We start from the raw sequence: 6,000 nt of genomic DNA on the forward strand, positions 1-6,000 counted from the left end.
GAATATTGGTATTGGAAAAAAAATGCTTTAGTATTTATAACATATATGTATAACTTCTGTTCTTAAAAATTGCATTGCATAACTAATAAACATAAATGTTTGCCTACGCTGAGATACTGAGAAGTGAGGATAGTTAACCAAGTAAACGCATCGTGTTAGCGTATTTTACACGTTAGTTTTATGTGTAAAATATATCCATATCTATACTTTAATATAATTATAAAAGACGTCAAAAACTCTTCTTGCGTTAATCTGAGTTTGATAATACTTCTGTTGTTAATCAAAAAATCTGCACAACCTATAAATAGCACAACAATTTAAAGATCTATAGAACATATAGATAATAAAGCAAAGCAAAAAAATTCACTGTTTACACTTTGTACATTCTGGTAAAACAAAAGTACTAAACACTATTTTAAGTTTTGTTTATCTGGTTTCAATATAATTATCTGTTAGTTTTTAAAAAAATCCATTTTTATTAAAAATTTTATTAAATTTTTGTTTCTCGATAACAAGACCTACCGGTCTTGTCTGATGATAGCAGTATAGGCATTTTATAAAATAAAAGGTATTTTTTAATAGGAAAAAAGTCTTTCTTATAAAATAGTTGGTAAAAAAGAAAGTGACTTTTATATAATAAAATGTCTCTTATGAAATAGTTAGGGGGTAAGAAAAAGATTGACAAAACCCATTAAAATTTATTGGGGTAGAGGAGCCAAAGCACCATATGATAAATTCCCACGTCGTATAGGTTGTTAGGGACCAAAAGCCCCACGTGACAATGCCCCGCGTGCGATTAAAAGCCCGTGCGTGTCCATTAAAAATCCGCGCTATATTTATTGATAGAGGTAAAGGCAAACTTGTAATCAAAAATATGCGAGAAGAAAGGTGTGTAACAAATCCCATTAAAATTTATTGATAGGGGTATGGCTAATATATATATAAATGCAAAATAAATAGATATTAATTAAATATATTTACAAAAATAGAAAACAAAAATGAAAATAAATCTGGCGCGAAGTAAAGGAACTTCAAAACGTGAGGGTAAAAGACTCTGTTCCTCATTTTCGACAGTATAATAAAGAAGATGTAGATTTTCATGTCGAAAAGAGGATACAGTAGTAGTCGTAATGAAATTCTCGACAAATGTCGATGCGTTCAACTCGACTCCAGTCATTAAATCCATAACCATCTTATAATTATCATACTGTTTACAAACAGCATGATACACATCAACCCATTTATGAAAAATATTTTTTGACCAAGCGTCGTTTGTAGCCTTATCTTTGTCTTCTTGTTTCCAAGGCTCAAATAAATTTAAATTTTTACAATATACTTTTAAACTCTGACCTGCACTACATTTTCGTTTCGATCCTTGATAAACATTTTTGAAATGTTTCGATTCTAAATTGCCAATCACTTCTTGAAACTTGTCCATTGATAAAAACAACTCAAACATATTTTGTGGTTCGAGTTTATTTTTCGAAAATTTCATAAATAAACCCTCAAGGTATTGTTTCATGTGACTGACTAGTAACTTGAGAAATCCAGAAGTCATTTTCATTATTTAAATTGCTAAAAAATGCTTTATATAGTAACATGAAACTTTATTTCATATAATAAAATGAAAATAAAAAAGTAAAAAGTAACAAATGTCTAGGAACAGAAAACTTGATAGAGTCATAAATCAACTTATAGTCAGATGCAGAATCTAAAAGTTTTTGAAAACATTGTTCTTTTATTAAATCATTTGAATATTCATGCAATTCAGTTGCTGCACAATTCAGTTGCTGAACAGTAAGATAAATAACGTGAAAAACTATATTTTTCAGCAACAACTTACTCAATCGATTTGCTCTAAAAAAGCAACAAAGGATTTCAATAAAAAAGCAACAAAGGACTTCAATAAAAAAGCAACAGACGACTTCAATAAAAACAAATAGAAAAAAATTATCATATTTTTTTTCAAATCTTCTTATCAAATACATTTCACCAATCTTCTTACCAAATCCATTTCACCAATCTTCTTACAAAATACATTTCACCAAACTTCTTACCAAATTCGTTAAACAACGTTTTGATAAGAAATTTTTTTTAAAAAACAAAAAAAAATAAAAATTAAAAAAAAAAGTTTATATATATAGTCAGTGATGGATTCAGGGTAAAAATGATCTTCATTTTCTGCAAAAACCCTATCCAAACGGTTTTTTCGAAGTCAAATTAACATCTCCACAATATTGTTACGTATTTGCTCAAATTATTCAATCACATTCTTAATATCACCTTTCACAATATATAACAGATAAATAAAGGTAATAAAATCAAAACCATCTCTAATAGTTTCTTTTTTCCCATGCGGTACGCATAGCCTTTTTACGTTGTCCTTAGTCAAATACTCACTGCTAGCAATCCCATCGTTTTGTTTTAAATAATTTACTTTTTTATTTTTTTCGATGCCTTCAGTGTGACCACTGATGTACTCATCTTGTGCATTAGTCATTAAATGTGAAACTTTTATAACTGTTATATGTGAAACTTCATTTTTCCACTTTTCGAAACGTGTTTGTAAACAACTTAAACGCTCATGAGCAATAGATCCACGCAACTGTAGCAAAAAGTATCTTAATGAAGCATACATTTTATTTTCGTTTTCTTGATGATTAGTTCGTATATTATAAAGTATATTTTCACCCATTTGCAAATAACAAGAAAGTTCTTTCCACTAAGGGCAGGATTGAAAGTCTTGTTTTTCAAAAGGAATGACCTTTGTAAACTAAATTGGAAATTCAAAAAAAAAATAAAAAAGTTTTCAAGGGGGCAAAAATACCTAACTTACAACCTATAAATATCTATTTAATTTTGAGAAAAGACATTGTTAGTAGAATTCTGAATTTTTAGTTATAGGCATTTAAAACTTATGTCACATGGCTATAACAAAAAAATTAATATTCTACATGCAATATCTTTACCTGAAATTAAATAGGTCTTTATAAGTAGCAAGTTAGGTATTATTACCCCATTTTAAACTTTTTTATTTTTTTTTGATTTTTGCGATTTAGTTCATACAGGTCACTCTTTTTGAAAAAAAAGACATTTTAATCCTGCCCCCAAGGAGAAAGATGTTTCACTAATTTATAAACAACTCCTTTCAACTCAATATTATTTTCAATAATTATCAATCTTTATTAAATTTTTATTCAATAATTATCCAATATTTTATCTTTTTATCCACCAACTACAAGGCACACAAACGAATATATTCAAAATATAAGGCGTAACGCATAAAAATAATAAAACAATTACAAGATGAAATGAACAAAACGACCAAATAGACGACCAAAAACCTAATCATTGGAGTGACACCTAAACAAAATAAACAAGCAAACAAAAAAATTCAACAGTAATGTTAATAAATGAAAGCAAGTGTAAATTAAATTAATTATAAAAAAATAATGATTAAGCTATAATAAATTAAAAAAAAAACTTTCTTTTTTGCCAACTATTTTATAAGAGAGACTTTTATCCTACTTTTTAAAATGCCCATACTGCTATCATCGTCAGTACAACCGAGAATCGCTACCATCGTCAGTAAAACCGAGAATCGCTAAAGTGGAACGAGTAAAATAATCGCTCGTTAACAATAATAATAATAACAGTAACAATAAAATTACATTAAATATGCAAATACAAAATTAAATAAAATATTGATTAACAATAAATAAAAATGATTGAGAAAAATAAGTAAATTTTCAGCAGAATGGAGAAAAGAAGTTTTTGAATATTTTGTTTAAAAGAATAAAAATATCTTTAAAAACATTGTGTTTTAAAAGTTTTACATAAATCAAAAATGGTCCACGTAATAAAATAAAATAAATTCTAAATTTAGTTTAAAAAAATGGACTGCCAAATGAAATAATCATTCCATAAAATATATTTATGAGGATTCTATTACTCTAAATGAGAACTGTCGTAAACATAGACCTAAAGCAGTCGTACAAATAGCTTTTTGATAAAAAAAAAATAAAACATACATAAATCAGAACTAATATCTTAGTCACCAAGATGGTTTTTATAGGCAAATCAAGACCGATCTTATTCCTTTTTATACTAAAAAATAAATAGAATCAGATGGTATAAACACCTGAGTCAATGGTCACGGTTTGACTATGCTTGTCTAATCCGATCAGGCGGTGATTCCATCATGAACAACATTGGGACATTTTTCTGATGTCAGAGTCGATTGCATGCAGTTATTGACTTAATCAAATCAATAGTGCGTCCATGTCCACTTTTTGACTCATTCGGCGGGTAAAAATAATGCACGAGACTACCAGAAGATATTAAAGGGTCGTTACAATCAATGACTTTTCCTGCTGATTGTGACGAAGTGTAAGTAACCTTTAAAAATTAAAACGCTCGGTTAATTCCTTACTTGCAATGTTTTACATCGACAAATATGTACATATGTTTCTTAAAAAGCTTCGTGGTGGCACCAATGAAATCGTGGCTAGATTCTACCTGAAGTAATTAAAGTTATGTCAGTGGCCACAACTGCATATTCAAGTGAAAATATCTGCTATTTCTTAAGCTGTTTTTTTGGTGAGCTGTTTAAACAACTTACTTCCTCAATCATTTGCCAAATTATTTTAAAAACTTTCAGGGCTGCTGCTAGCTTTCAGATAAAAAGGAAAAAAGATATATATATATATATATATATATATATATATATATATATATATATATATATATATATATATATATATATATATATATATATATAATATATATATATATATATATATATATATATATATATGTATATATATATATTTATATAATATAATATATGTTTAATTATAAACATTTCTTTTTACGTTGAATTTACTACCTCTTCCAGTCTATTGAAATTTTTAACATTTTCTTTGAACCTCCTTGTTTTAGCGAAAAGTATTGTTTACGCTAGTATTTTACGTAACTTATTCAAGACGACTTAATAAAATAAACTTAAAATGTAACATAAAATACTCACTTCTGAAATCTTAAATGTTAAAAATCTTACAATAAAACAGGTTTATTACTAGTTTTACCATACGTATAATTCAAGGTTTTGTCCACGCACGATTTTAATTTATTTCTCTAGGGAGTTGTAAACACATATAAGGAATTTTTTATTAAACGTTGCACTTACTTTTGTCTGGAGTTTGGAAAAATATATGCGATGTCTCAAACAAGATCAAAAAAGGTTTTTTTGATTATTTTTGATATAAAGTATTTTCTATAATGAAGATTATTTTCTATAATTTTCATTATAGAAAATAATTTATAACATTAATTTCTAAATCCGCTAGACTTCACGAATGTAACAAATCAGGTGGTTGTCAGAGGAAAGAGAACAGCTTGATGAAAACGCTTCCAATATTATGTCATAAATAAATAAGGTATAAATAATACTTTCAATTTCTAATTTGACGGAAATAATATTGGTATAGGTATGATAACATGCTAGTAATTAAATTTACTTTTTATCTTATAGAAATAACATTATGGAATTGGAAAATCTCAGAAGTATATTACAAGTAAACAGAAATAAGCAGAAGTATCTACTGGGTATAAAAAATCGCGCATAGAATTTCGGAAAGAAATGTGTAACCTTTTCAACATTTCTCCTCGGATGGCATAAGAAAAGATAAAACTAAATCCCTTCCAACCAGAAAAGAAGAGTGTATGTTTTTGGACGACCAAAAAAGCCTGCGAAAGTAGTCAATTGATCGTAAGGACAAAAATTATGAAAAGTTTATAAAAAGAAAGATTGCAAAAACAAATCAATTTCAAGCGAAAATGATAGGTCAAAAATCGTCTGACATCATTTTCCAATCAAGTCTTCAAAAACATTCTGATACTGAATTTGTAGACTCAGATGAGTTAGATATAGACTTTAAAGAATACAATTCAAACAGAAAAAAAACTGACAATTTTGTAACGGTTTCTTTGCCTAAAGAT

The sequence above is a fragment of the Hydra vulgaris genome, chromosome 14, assembly GCF_038396675.1.
Source record: "Hydra vulgaris chromosome 14, alternate assembly HydraT2T_AEP".
Classification (NCBI taxonomy): domain Eukaryota; kingdom Metazoa; phylum Cnidaria; class Hydrozoa; order Anthoathecata; family Hydridae; genus Hydra; species Hydra vulgaris.